Below are 14,537 nucleotides of genomic sequence, written 5' to 3' on the forward strand. Positions count from 1 at the left end.
CCGGGGGGCGGTGGCTTCCTGTGGGAGGGGCCTGGCGTGGCGGTTCCGGCCTCCGAGGAGGGGTGTCCCGGCTCCTGCCCAAGCGGGGTGGGCGCGCCGCGGTCCGCGCGCGGGGGTTGTTCTGAGATGCGCGCTGAGGAAGTCAAGGGTGGAGCGGGGAGCAGGTCATTCTTGAAGAGGAGAGGAGCTTAGATGCCCAGGGATGGAGGGAAGGAAGGGGCGACTTGGGACTGAGCTGAAACAGGGTGCCTGAGAATGACTTCGAGGGAAAGAGGGAGAAATAGATGAAGATGCTTCCTAAATCCCATCTGAGACTCTCTTCCTTCCTCTTTTAAAATGATTGTACCAGAGACTTTGATTTCGGTCCCATTCAGTTTATAAACTTCAGGAGGGATCACACAGCCTTGATCATTTTGCTGTCGTCACACACCGCCCACCTTGGTCTTGCTTGGGTAGGGTTTCCACTTCTTGAGAACTTTGCCTTTCAGATCATTTTTCTTTGAGATTTTGTCAGATGAGGTCATCTTCGAGGCTTAAAAAATAAAATAAAAAAAGTATGCTGTGGCCATAAAATGGCTTTTAGTCTAAACTGTTGACCGCGACCTAGCCCAGCATTACCTCAGCAATATAGTGTCTGCTGAAACCTGGGACAGAGGAGTGTTTACCTGTGCTTTATGACTTTTCTTCTTTCTTTGGTCTGAATTATTCAGCCTCCCTTACCACGTGACTCCTTATCTTCACAAACTGTAACTAGGTAGGGTAACTGAGAGGTCTGAGTTTTGTTAGCAAGAACTCTGACCTGAATCATGATTTTGAGATTAAATATCTGCGTTAAAGCTGTTTATCCCTCCTCTTTGTCTTCATGTTTACTAAAATTTGCAAAAGGGAAATGAATTTCATGAATGCAGTGTAACTGGAGTGAACATTCAAACTGGACATTCACAGGAGCCAGAATCGTTTTGGGTTTCAAGTTGGCGAAAAAAGTACTTATGTTTATAAGTCCAAGTTTCTGGAGTATTTGATGAACATATTTAAATTAATTTTTGCAGCAGTCCTGTGAGTTAGGTTGGAAAGGTGTTATTCCCATTTCACAATGAACAAACAGACCTAAGAGAGATGAATTGATTTTTAACAATTTATTGCTTTTTCTTGTTTGCTGTCCCTTTCTCCCTTTTAACCAGTTGTTGTTGAATTGGTTAGACTTATGGCCACCCCAAGTGTTGCAGAGTAGAACTGCTCTCCACAATGTTTTAAAGCTATGACCTTTCTGAAACATCACCAGGCCTTTCTTCTGAGGCGCCTCTCCATGGGTTCAAACCGCCAATCTTTCGGTTAGTAATCGAGAGCTTAACCATTTGCCATACAGGGACTCCTCCTTTTCTCCCTACTAGACTGCAGATACCTCAAAGGCAGAGTTCATATCTTATTTGGCTGCTAGCCTTGGGCCTGTCGTGTTGTAGGCACTTGGCAAATGTTTGAAGAATAAATGAATTTCTAGAGGTCACACACTGGCAAGTGGCAGATCTTCTATCCTATCTCTTTTGTTGTTAGACAGGCTTGCTGTTTTCTCCGTTTTGGTCTACATGAAAATGATAGGCATGGGAGAAAGACTTCATTTGGCTTCTCAGTCTTTTCCACTTTCTTCTACTACTTTCCCATTTACAAAGAGCTTACATAAACATCTCATTTAATCTTCACCAGGATCCTGTGGAAGTAAATATTGTCCCCACTTCACAGATGAAGAAACCAAGACTTAGAGATGTTCTTGCTTTAGGTCCCAGAGCTGGTAAATGACCAAGCAGGGAGTTGTGCCCAGGCCTTTTTATCCCTAGAGTTGTTCTTTGTCATCTATGGAAGTGATAAAGCGTTATTTTAAAATATTTTTTCAAGAATGAAAAAATACAGCATTTTAAGAAAAAACATTAATAATAAAGGTCACAGCAAAAACTGTGCATATGGAATGGGAATAACTGAAGTTTAGAAATCCCTGTACTATGCCATAAAAGCAAACCAAACCTGTTGCTGTCAAGTCGGTTCTGACTCATAGCAACCATACAGGACAGAGTAGAACTGCCCCATAGAGTTTCCAAGGAGCAGATGGTAGATTTGAACCGCCGACCTTTTGATTAGCAGCTGACTGCTTAACCACTGCGCCACCAGGGCTTCGTACCATGCCATAGTTGCCTCTTATTCCAGGGGAAACATTCTTTCATTCAATGACTAAGTGCCTACTCTATGCGAGACATTGCTTTGGAGTTACGTTGTCCAGTATGGTGGCCGCTAGCCATATGTGGCTATCAAGCACTTTAGATGTGCTGTAAGTATAAAATTTTGAGTACTTAGTACAAAAAAAAGTAGCATATCTTATTGGTATTTTTATATTATTTACGTTACTGTATATAGTATAAATGTTAACATTTTGGATTTATTGGGTTAAATGTGGCTCTTAGACAATGAAAAGTTACATGTGTGGTTCTTATTTGTGGCTCTCTTTATGTTTCTGTTGGACAGTGCTGTTCTAGACACGGGGACTACGGTAGTACACAAGAAAGGCAAAAATCCCAGCCCTTGTGGATCTTAAATTTTAGTGGGGAAGGGCACATAAGAAAAATAAAGAAGTAAAATACGTATTGTGAGAAAGCAGACCAGGGATGTAGAGTGTCAGGTTGGGTTGCAAGTTAAATAGGGTATGTAAAAAAGCCTCCCTGAGAAGGTGATGGTTAAGGAAAGATCTGAAGGTAGTGAGGGAAGGAGCCATGTGGCTAAATGGACACATGGTGGTTCAAGCAGAGGCAACAGCAAGTTCAAAAGGCCTGAAGAGGGAGCACCCCTAGTATGTGAACCAGCCAGGAGCCCAGGGTAGCTGGAAGGAAGTGAGGGAAGGGGGATAGTGGTAGGACCTGAGGTTAGGGAGGTATTGAGGAGCAGAGGGAGAGATGGGCAGGTTGTGCGGGGCAATTGTAAGGATGTTAATTTTCAGTCAGAGTGAGTTGGGGCCATTGAGGATTTTGAGCAGTGGAATGACGTGATTTATCCTACCTTTTAACGGACTCGCTTTGGTTGGTTTATGGAGAGAGAGTAAAGGGAAGTAAGGGTAGAAGCAGGGAGAGAAGTTAGGAGGCTATTGCCATATCCAGGTGAAAGATGGACCAGAGTGGTAGTGACGGAGTGGTGAGAAGCAGTTGGATTCCGGATGTATTTTTAAGCACAGCCAACAGGATTTGTTTATGAGCTGAGTTGGATATGGGCTGTTGGAGAAAGAGAAGAGTCACGGATGACTCCAAGGTCTTTGGCATGAACAACTGAAAGAATGGAGCTAATTAACTGAGATGGTGAAGACTGTAGGAGGAGCAGGGTTGGAACTCAGTTTTGTTCATGTTGATTGTAAGATGCCCATTAGAAATCTAAATGAAGGTATTGTGGGCAATTAGGTACAGAAGTCTGGCAGCAGTCCTGGGATGGAGATAATATATGTGGGAGCTGTTAGCATGTGGATAGTATTTAGAGTTGGAGACTGGGTGAGGTCACCAAGGGAGTAGTGTAGATACATATCCAAGAGGAGTGCTTCCTGTTAGAAGTTAAATTTTAAAATAAAATCTTAGCTTATACTATTATACTAGTAGATGTTTTAAGTACATCAAAGCATTGTAGGATGTCTGTGAGAACTTAGTTTTCTCTCCATTTTGCTTTTTGTTTAGAGATCCTTTTGAAAACCACAAGCTAATGGATTTCATTCCTTCTGGAGGAGGCTACTCTTACAAGTGTGCATTTTTATAGTGCCACCAAAATCAATTTCAATGCCACTTTCTGGAATTAATCTGGCTTTCTGGGTTGACAACCAGTTTAGAGACCTCCAGGAAGGATGGGTAATGAGTTTTTAGAACTTTAAAATGTTGTTTTTCCCAAACATGTGTTTAGTGCATATCGTTTGTCAGACATCCCACTATTTCACAGATTTAAAAAAAGCAGAACCCCACTGGGGTGAAGTGACCCAAGTGAGGTCGTGTAGTTAAGCAACTGAAGAGCTGGGCTTTGAATCTTGGTCCTCTGAGTCCAAATCTGTTGCTTCGATCTGTATGCTAGTGTGGTAGTGGATGTAGGAACATAAACTCCCATGGGAATCCATGAATGAATGGTTTTTAAGGGACTTTGAGTCACTTCAGTCTCTTATGGACTCTGGAATTTCTGAGAGGTACTAAGAAAGGGGAATATCTTGTTTCTGCTAGCAAAAAACCAACTAGAATCTTTTTTAGAAGGTTGCAGCTCCCCACTCCTCCTGATCTTCCGCAGTTTGTAAACAGATGTTCAGTGATTTAAGTCAAATGTTAATCACTACTCCGAAAATCCCAAATACCAGGACTGGGCAGTCCTGACTTAGGACAAGGTCTTTTCATGTGTCACCCATGCCTTTTGCTTTCCTGTTTTGTCCTGCGATCTGCTTTCCTATCTGTTTTTATTATTATTAACCTAATTCCACTGCGCTTCCAATGATATGACTCCCTCCGCTTCTCCCACTTTTTACGTGCTTCCGTCTTTTGTACACATGGCATTTGGCAAAGTTTGGTTCGGTTTGATTGTTTTTCAGTATGGGCCTTCGGAGAATGAAAAGTAACTCAATGCTGGACAGAGGAAAGAAGCCAACAAAAAAACATTAGTGTTGGAAACTGGAAAAGCATAAGAGTGTGAGGGAAAGGAGGGATCTTTTGGACAGACCCTTCTCTTGCACATTGTGCTAGAGGTCGATGTGGAGTTGACCTATAGTTAGAAATATGCAGCTCTGTTGGTTTCTACAGCTAGTTAATTCTGCTGGTGAGTCATTGTTCCTACTCTTCCCTGGCTCATCTCTACACAAGTCTTTTCTCTTGAGATCAGTGTTCAGTGGTTTCTTGACTCAGAGCTGGGTCAAGAATTTCAGGAATTGAGGTTGCAGCTGTCCCAGAGCCTGTAATTTCAGCATCAAGAAGAACTGCTTTAGCTTGTAGTTAATATTTGAAGATTAGTTAATATTTGAAGATCACTTACTATGTGCCAGCTGCTTTTCCTGAACTCATTCAATCAGTACAGTAATTTTATGAGGTTAAGTGCTATTTTTAGGTTCATTTCACAGATGAGGAAACTGAGATTTAGAGAAGGTAAGTACCCTACCCAGCATCACTCAAGGGCTAGTGAGTGGTTAAGTCTGTTTGCCTCCAAAGAGTAGCCCATGTTCACTTGATCTCAGATCCCAATTCTTGCTGAGGTTGGGTGGTCAGAATGATCAGGTACTGTGGTTGGTTTCTCCTCTCAAGCTCTTCAGGGGTTTATTTAAAGAGGTATTTCTGAGCAAAGTCTGAGCTCTGTGGCAGGGTCTGGCACAGAGCAGGTCTACAAGCATCTCTAGAATGACTGACCCTGCTTCAGGACTGGACTGGGTGAATAAAAGCGGTCTGGAAGAGGCGCAGTTCCCCATGGCCCTTCAAGAATCAACTCGTTCTAGCAACTCAAATGCCCATCAACTTGTGAATGCATAAACCAAATGTGGCATATCTATACAGTGAAATATTATTCAGCCATAAAAAGGAGTGAAGTACTAATTTAAGCTACAACATGAGTGGACATTATGCTAATTGCAAGAAGCTAGACACAAAAGGCCACATATTGTACAATTCCACTTATACAAAATGTCCATAATAGGCAAATCCATAGAGAGACAGGAAGTAGATTAGTGGTTGCCCGGGGGGTAGGGAAAGAAGGAAATGAGGAGTGTTTGCTAATAGATGAAATGTTCTGGAATTAGACAGTGGTGATGGTTGCACAACTTTGTGAGTATACTAAAAACTACTGAATTGCACACTTTAAAGGAATGAGTTTTATGGTTTGTGAATTATATTTCAATAATTAAAAAAAAGAATCAACCAGTCCTGTTTCCAGTACACTGTCTGTGCTCTGTGGGGGTCAAGTCCAGATTTTAGTGCAGGCAACAGCAGTCACTGTCCTTTGCCTTCTAGCTGCCGTGGCTCCACATGCCATTCAGCTTCTTCTGTTGTTTCCAGTTGAATATAATAGAAGAAAAGGATCTTCTTGCTTTTTGTCATTTGCATAATTTTTTATGTACTATTACTGGTTCAGCTCCAAACATTCTGATAGAGCTAAAATATACTTTTTTCAATGCAGTCAGATGCATCATGTAATCTATATCTTCCATTTTCTTTCTTAGAGATGACACCTCCTACAAACCCTCTGATCTGGACTGGTTCTCTCTAGATCTGTTGTACAGTAATGCCCTGGGAAATCTCTTCATCATCATTCTAGGCATTTCTTTTCCTCTTCCATATGAATACCCAGTATCCAGTGTCTTTTTCATTTACTCCCTTGTTTACATCTTTCAGTAGGTTTCTGAGAAAAGGAGCTTGGGAAGTAACTTTTGTGACTTTGCACATCTGAAAATATTGTTTTCTTCTCATACTTGATCAATGGTTTTCTTATAGAGTTCTAGATTGGAAAAATTTTATCTTAGAATTTGAAAGCATTGCATTCCCTTCTAGCATTGAGTATTACTGCTGAGAAGTCTTACGCTGTTCTGATTCCTGTTCTTTGTAAATGTGACTGAAAGTTCATATAATCTTTTCTTTATTCTCATGTTCTGAAATTTCATGACAGTAGGCTGTAGTGTGGTTCTTTTTTCATTCATTGTTCAAGGCACTCAATTGGGTCCTTTCTGTCTAAAAATACATACTGTTTAGTGTAAGGAAAATACTTTGTAACTTTTTTTGACAACTTCTCTGTCCTGTGTTTCTCTCTCTCTTTTCTATTTCTGTACTTTGTTTATGTCAGACTTTGGACATTTTAGACTCATCCACTATTTTAAAAAAATCTTTTCTCTCCTGTTTACCATCTTTTTGTTTTGGTTCTACTTTTTAGTACATTTCCTCACTTTATTTACCAGCTTTGTTTCTGCTGTCAGAGCTATCCTTTCCAAGAGCACTTTCTTGTTCTCTGAATGTTTCTTTTTTTCCTTTTTAAAAAATAATATTCTGTTCATGTTTCATGGATGCAGTATTTTATCTCTGAGGATTTTGTTTTGAGATTTTTTTTTTAACTCTATTTTAACTCTGAGTTCTCTTTTTAAGAAATTGAGATATAATTCAGATACTTTAAAATTTGCCGTATTTTAAAGTGTACAGCTCAGTGGTTTTTAGTATATTCACAGAGTAGTATAATCATCACTGCTGGAATTAGAATTCCAGAGCATTTTCATTACCTGAAAAGAAATCCCCTACCCATTAGCAATCACTCCCCATTTGCCCCTCCCTCCAGCCCTTGGCAACCACAAATCTACTTTTTGTCTCTTTGCCTATTTTGGATGTTACCTAGTAATATCAAGGTGGTATTTTGCTAATTGAATTTGGAATGCCAGACACAGTCCTACTTAATAACATGGATTATTGTTAATAAACAATGGACTTTATTAAAGACATTGGAGAAAGAAAACATGGCGGTGTATCTACCCTGTTTCTCCTACTTTCCAGGTTGGCTTTCTTCCTCCTATGCTTCTGTAGAATTTATCTGATTGATTGTGTTTTGGGGCCATGAAGTGTAGATCAGGAGGCTGGGTCTTTTCTCCCATTTGATAGGATGTGTGGAGGCTTCAGTTTTATTCTCTAAGATTTAGGACCAAAGGCTAAACCATTTGAGGTCTTTAGCTTATGCAGAACAAAACTTGTTACCGTCAAGTCAATTCCAAATCATATACTACCCCAGTTAAGCTGCCTTAGGAGGGAAAGAGTCCTGAAAGACTTAAAGCTTTTAAAAATATTTTTTATTCTTAAAGTCTATAAAAAATGGATTTCCAGCTTTTGGTGCTTTAACCCTATTACTAAAAGTCTTAATTCATAATCCTTAATCTTTCTTTCATTACCCAATGTATGATCTTTTCCTTAAAATTATTAAGTTATGAAAAAGATCAAACATATGAAATGGTTTGGAGAATAAGACAGCAAAGTCAGAAAAACCACCATCTGAATTTAATGGATATTAACATTTTGCTGTATTTGCTTCAGAACTTTCTTCTTTAAAAACATAAAATAAAATGTTGCAGATATGGTTAAAGTTCCCCCGGTTCTTTCTCGACTTCCCTTCCCATTTGCTCCTCCCTTGTCCCAGAGGTAATTTCTCCAAACTTAGTGTGGTTTCTTCCTGTCCATGCATTTTATACTTTTACTGCGTTTGTGTGTATCCACAACAACATATACCATTGTGTTGTGTACGTTTAAATGTATACCGGTAGCATCATACTAAGGCTACACGTGCCTCCCCCCCTTGCCCCGCGACCCCTTAGCATTGTAGTTTGAAATCTGTACATGTGGATTGAATTCACCTACTTCAAAGACTATATTGTGGTTGTTGTTAGGTGCCACTGAGTTGATTCTGACTCATAGTAACTGCCTGTGACAGGGTAGAACTGTCCCATAGGTTTCCTAGGCTGTAATCTTTTTTTTTTTAAATTTTATTGTGCTTTAGGTGAAAGTTTACAGTGCAAATTAGTTTCTCATTCAAAAATTTATACACAAATAGTTTTGTGTCATTGGTTGCAATCCCTACAATGTGTCAGCATTCTTCCTCTTTCCCTTTCCACCTCAGGTTCCCTATGTCCATTCCTGCAGTTTTCCTGTCCCTTTCTAACTTCTTTGCTTTTGGGCAGGTGTTGCCCGTTTGATCTCCTATACTTGATTGAACTAAGAAGGACTTTCCTCACTTGTGTTATTGTTTGTTTTATAGGCCTGTCTAATCTTTGGCTAAAAGGTTGACTTCGGAGTGGCTTCAGTGCTGAGTTAGCAGAGTGTCCAGGGGCCAAGTCTCGAGGGTTCTTCTAGTCTCTGTCAGGTCAGTCAGTCTGGTCTTTTTTTTGTGAATTTCAGTTTTGTTCTACGTTTTTCTCCCATTCTGTTCAGGACCCTCTATTGTGATTGCTGTCAGAGTGGTCGGTGGTGGTAGCCAGGCATCATCTAGTTCTGGGCCCAGGCTCTTGGAGGTTGTTGGTTCCTGTGGTCCATTAGTCCTTTGGACTGATATTTTCCTTGTGTCTTTGGTTTTCTTCATTCTCCTTTGCCCTGTTCGGGATGCCTGCTCCCTAGCTTTTAAGACCCCAGATGCTCCTCAGCAGAGTAGGATGTAGAACATTTTCTTTATGAACTATGTTATGCCAATTGACCTAGATGGCCCCCAAGACCATGGTTCCCAACCCTCAGCCCCAGTAACTTGGTCCCTCAAGGTGTTTCGATGTGTCTAGGAAGCTTCTTTGGCTTTGCCTTAATTAAGTTGTACTGACTTCCCCTATATTGTGTATTGTCTTCCCCTTCACCAAAGTTAACACTTGTTTACTATCTAATTGGAGCCCTGGTGGCACAGTGGTTAAGAGCTACTACTGCTAACCAAAAGATTGGTAGTTCGAATCCACCAGCAGCTCCTTGGAAACTCCTATAGGGCAGTTCTACTCTGTCCTGTAGCATTGCTGTGAGTCGCAATCAACTCAACGACAAGTTTTGTTTTTACTGTCTAGTAAATGATTTTCCCTCCCCACCCGACCCCTTCCTTGTAACCATTAAAGATTGTTTTTTCTATGTGTAAACCTTTCCTTGAGTTTTCATATTAGTGGTCTCATATACAATGTTTGTCCTTTTGTGATTGACTCATTCCATCAGCATAATGCCCTCCAGATGCATCCATGTTGTGAGATATTTTGTGGATTCGTTATTGTTCTTTATTGTTACATAGTATTCCATTATGTGTATGTTCCATAATTTGTTTATACATTCATCTGTTGATGGGCACTTAGATTGTTTCCATCTTTTTTGCTATTGTGAATAACGCTGCAGTGAACAAGGGTGTGCATATGTCTATTCGTATGACTGCTCTTACTTCTCTAGAATATATTCCTAGGAGTGGGATTGCTGGATCATATGGTATTTCTATTTCTAGCTTTTTAAAGAGGTGCCATATCATTTTCCATAGTGGTTGTACCATTTTACATTCCCACCAGCAGTGCGTAAGAGTTCCAGTCTCCACTCAGCCTTTCCAACATTTGTTATTTTCTGTTTTTTTGATTAGTGCTAGTAATGTCGGGATGAGATGGTATCTTTATTGTAGTTTTGATTTGCAGTTCTCTTATAGCTGATGATCGCAGGCATTTCCTCATGTGTCTGTTAGTGGCCTGAATGTTTTCTTTGGTGAAGTGTCTGTTTGTATCCTTTGCCAATTTTTTAAATTGGGTTATTTGTCTTTTTGTTGTTGACGTGTTGAAATATTTTATAGATTTTAGAGATGCGACCCTTGTTGGATATGTTGTAGCCAAAAATTTTTTTCCCAGTCATAGGTTCTCTTTTTACTCTTTTGGTGAATTCTTTTGATGAGCATTGGAGCCCTGGTGGCGCAGTGGTTAAGAGCTTGGCTGCTAACCAAAGGGTCAGCAGTTCAAATCCACCAGCCGCTCCTTGGAAACTCTTGGTCCTATAGGGTCACTAGGAGTCAGAATGGACTCGATGGCTGTGGGTTTTGGTTCTTAAATGAGCATAAGTGTTTAATTTTTAGGAGCTCCCAGTTATCTAGTTTATGTTCTGGTGTTTGTACGTTGTTAGTTATGGTTTGTATTCTATTTATGCCATATATTAGGGCCCCTAGTGTTGTCCCTATTTTTTCTTCCATGACCTTTATCATTTTAGGTTTTATATTTAGGTCTTTGATCCATTTTGAGGTAGTTTTTATGTATGGTATGAGGTATAGGTCCTGTTACATTTTTTACATGTAAATATCCAGTTTTGCCAGGATCATTTGTTAAAAAGATGGTCTTTTCCCCATTTAATGGACTTTGGTCCTTTGTCAAAGATTAACTGACCATGGATTTATGTCTGGGTTCTCAATTCTGTCCCATTGTCTGTGTGTCTGTCGTTGTACCAGTAGTAGGCTGTTTTGACTACCGTTGCTGTATAGTAGATTCTGAGATTAGGTAGTGTGAGGGCTCCTACTTTGTTCGTTTTTTCAATAATGCTTTGCTTAACCGGGACCGCTTTCCTTTTCATATAAAGTTGGTGTTTAGTTTTTCCATCTCGTTAAAGAGTGCTGTTGGTATTTGGATTGGGATTGCATTATATCTGTAGATCACTTTGGGTAGAGTTGACATTTTCACAATGTTAAGTCTTCCTGTGCATGAGCATGATATGTTTATCCATTTATGTAGGTCTCTTTTGGTTTCTTGCAGCAGTGTTTTGTAGTTTTCTTTGTATAGGTCTTTTATGTCCCTGGTTAGATTTCTTCCAAAATATTTTATCTTTTTAGGGGCTGTTGTAAATGGCATTGTTTTCCTGATTTCCTTTTTGAAGTTTTCTTTATTGGTGTATAGGAATCCAACTGATTTTTTTTAAAATGTTGATCTTATATCCTGCTACTTGTTGAATCTATTAGTTCAGTAATTTTCTTGTGGAATCTTTGGGGTTTTCTATGTATAGTATCATATTATCTGCAAATGGGGATAGTTTTACTTCTTCCTTTCCAATTTGGATGCCCTTTATTTTTTTTTCTGGCCTTATTGCTCTAGCTAGGGCTTCCACCACAGTGTTAAATAGGAGTAGTGGTAAAGGGCAGCCTTGTCTTGTTCCTGTTCTCAGGGGGAGTGCTATCAGCCTCTCTATTGAGAATGATGTTGGCTGTTGGTTTTGTATAGATGCCCTTTATTATGTTGAGGAATTTCCCCTCAAATTTTATTGGGACTTTTTATCAGAAATGAGTGTTGGACTTTATCAAATGCCTTTTCTATATCAATTGAGATGATTGTCTGAGTCTTTTCTTTTGTTCTATTTATGTGGTGGATTATGTTGATTGATTTTCTAATGTTGAACTATCCTTGCATATTTGGTATGAATCCCACTTGGATGTGTATATTATTTTTTTGATATGAGCTGAATTCTATGGGCTAGAATTTTGGTGAGAATTTTTGCGTCCACGGTCGTGAGAGATACTGGTTTTTAATTTTATTTTTTTTGAGTAGGCTGTAATCTTTACAGGAGCAGATCGCCAGGTCCTTCTCCCACAGAGCTGCTGGGTTGGTTCGAATCACCAACCTTTTGGTAGCATTCCATTTTTAAAGTATCTCACAATTTATCCATTCCTCCTTTGATGGACATTTAGGCTGTTTACAGATTTTTTACTACTATAAACATTGCTGTGCTTAACATCTTTGAACATGGTTTCTTCTGCATGTGTTGGAGAACTTTCTCCTGGAAAATAACTAGGAGTGTAATCCTTGAAGTGGGGAGGGTAACAGTATATGCATCTTTTATTCTACTGGAAGTTGCCAAGTGCCATCTAATTTGCTCTCCCACCAGAAGCGTATGAGGCTCGTCACCAATTCTTATTGTCAGAATCCTAATCTCTTTGCTAATCTGAAAGATAGGAAAGAGAGCTGATCTTTTTAAAGTCTCACCAAAACAAATTTAGTCAGCTGTTGTTAGCTGCCTTCGAGTTATCCCTTGACTCATGGCAACCCCATTTACAACAGGATCAGACTATTCTGATCCACAGGGTTTTCATTTATTGACTTTTAGAGGTAGATCACCAAACCTTTCTTCCTAGTCTGTCTTAGCCTAGAAACTCTGCTGAAACTTGTTCAGCATCATAGCAATACACAAGCCTCCGCTGACAGATGAGTGGTGCCTGCACTTGAGGTGCATTAGCCGGGAATCCAGCCAGGGTCTTGTGCATGTGTTATGGATTGAGTTGTGTCCCCTCAGAGTATATGTTTTAAATCCTAACCTCTATGCCTGTGGTTATGATATCATTTGGGAATGAGTTGTCTCTGTTATGTCAGTGCGGCAGAATTAGTGTAGGATGTGTCTTGCTTTAATCTCTTCTGGGATATAAAAGAGATTAAAGAAGGGAGCAGAGATGGGTAAGACAGATGCCAAGACACGTGGAGATCTCCAAGGACAAGGACTTTCTTCCAGAGCCGACAGAGAGAAAGCCTTTCCTTAGAGCTGGTGCTCTGAATTTGGACTTGTAGCCTTGTAAACTGTGAGAAAATAAATTTGTTTGTTAAAGCCACCCACTGGTGGTATTTCTGTTACAGCAGCACTAGGTAACTAAGACAGCATGAAAGGCGAGAATTTTACCATTAACCACTACTGCCCTCTAAGGGAGTTAAACATAATCTTTTGAAATTTCAGAAAATTGATGCTCAAATTCATTCATTCAGTAAATATTTATTGAGTTCCTACTAAGAAGAGGCATCATTGTAAGCACCAGGGCTACAGCAGGGAGCAGAAGGGACAAAAACCTCTGCCCTCACAGATGTTACATTTTCGGTGGGGGAGACAGACAATGAATAATATAAATAAATACAGTATGTAGAATGTCAGTGGTGACTGCCAAGGAGAAAAATAAAATAGAGAAGGAGGGATGCTAATGTGTGAGAGAAGGTGGGATTGATAAGGTGGTCAGGGAAGGCCTTCTTAGAAAGTGACATTTGAGTAAATGCCTAGGGAAGTTTGAGAACAAACCTTATGAACTAGGGAAGGAACATTCTAGATGAAGAGTTTATAAGTACAAACACCTGAGTGGGAGCATGTCTGGTGTGTTCAAGGAACAGTAAGCGAGGAGCCTGTGTGGCTGGAGGAGAGTGAGCAAGGGTGACAGAAGTAGTAGATGAAGTTAGTGAAGTGTTGGGGGCAGGGAGAGTGGATTGTAGGCCTTCAGAGGTCGTTTTAAGAACTTTGGCTTTTACTCTAAATTAGATGGGAAGCCACCAGATGGTTTTGAACAGCAGAGTGACATGATCTTGTTAACACATTTACTGTATTTTTTGCAAATAGCGTGCCCACATAAATAACATGCATACATAACGTGTGGAAATGATGAAATTATGTAAAAAAGTTCTGGCATAGCACGCCCATGCACACATAACGTGCATGTCTCATGACATTTCCAGAAGTGAACTTCAGCTTCATTCACCCTCATTCAATACTCCAAAAATGTTACTTTTGATCATATTTGTATAATAAGGGTATCAACCATGGTCAAGAAGTCATGGATGCATTTGGTAGTACTCCAGTAATTGGAAAATAAACAATTGAAACTGTGCTTTTGTTTTTTCTATTAATGTAAGTTGTTAATTATGTCCCTGTTGCTTTTGAGTCATCAGCTGGAACCTTGAGCCTACTGAAGCCTGTCCATAAATCACGTGCTATCAATTGGAAGCATAAACAAAGCGAAGCCTACACTGGCATAAATGGCATTGAGTAGCTATCAAAAGGAATCTTTTTTGTTGTTATTGTTTATTGTTGTAGTTTAAGTGAAAGTTTACATTTCAAGTTAGTCTCTTTTACAAAAATTTATACATACATTGTTATGCGACTCTAATTGCTCTCTCCATACTGTGACAGCATACTCCTCCTTTCCACCCCTGATTCCCCATGTCCATTCAACCAGTTCCTAACTGTCTCTGCCTTCCCATCTCACCTCTGGACAGAAGCTGCCCGTTTAGTCTCTTGTATCTACTTGAGCTAAGAGGC

At 39.9% G+C, this 14,537-nt stretch overlaps 1 protein-coding gene across 1 annotated transcript in view; it reads left to right on the plus strand.

Annotated features, from left to right (window-relative positions):
* Nucleotides 1-14,537, plus strand: part of WWP2 (WW domain containing E3 ubiquitin protein ligase 2) — a 157,857-nt gene that overhangs the window by 894 nt on the left and 142,426 nt on the right. The window lies entirely within an intron of this gene.

This window comes from Trichechus manatus, unplaced genomic scaffold (genome assembly GCF_000243295.1).
Source record: "Trichechus manatus latirostris isolate Lorelei unplaced genomic scaffold, TriManLat1.0 scaffold00116, whole genome shotgun sequence".
Classification (NCBI taxonomy): domain Eukaryota; kingdom Metazoa; phylum Chordata; class Mammalia; order Sirenia; family Trichechidae; genus Trichechus; species Trichechus manatus.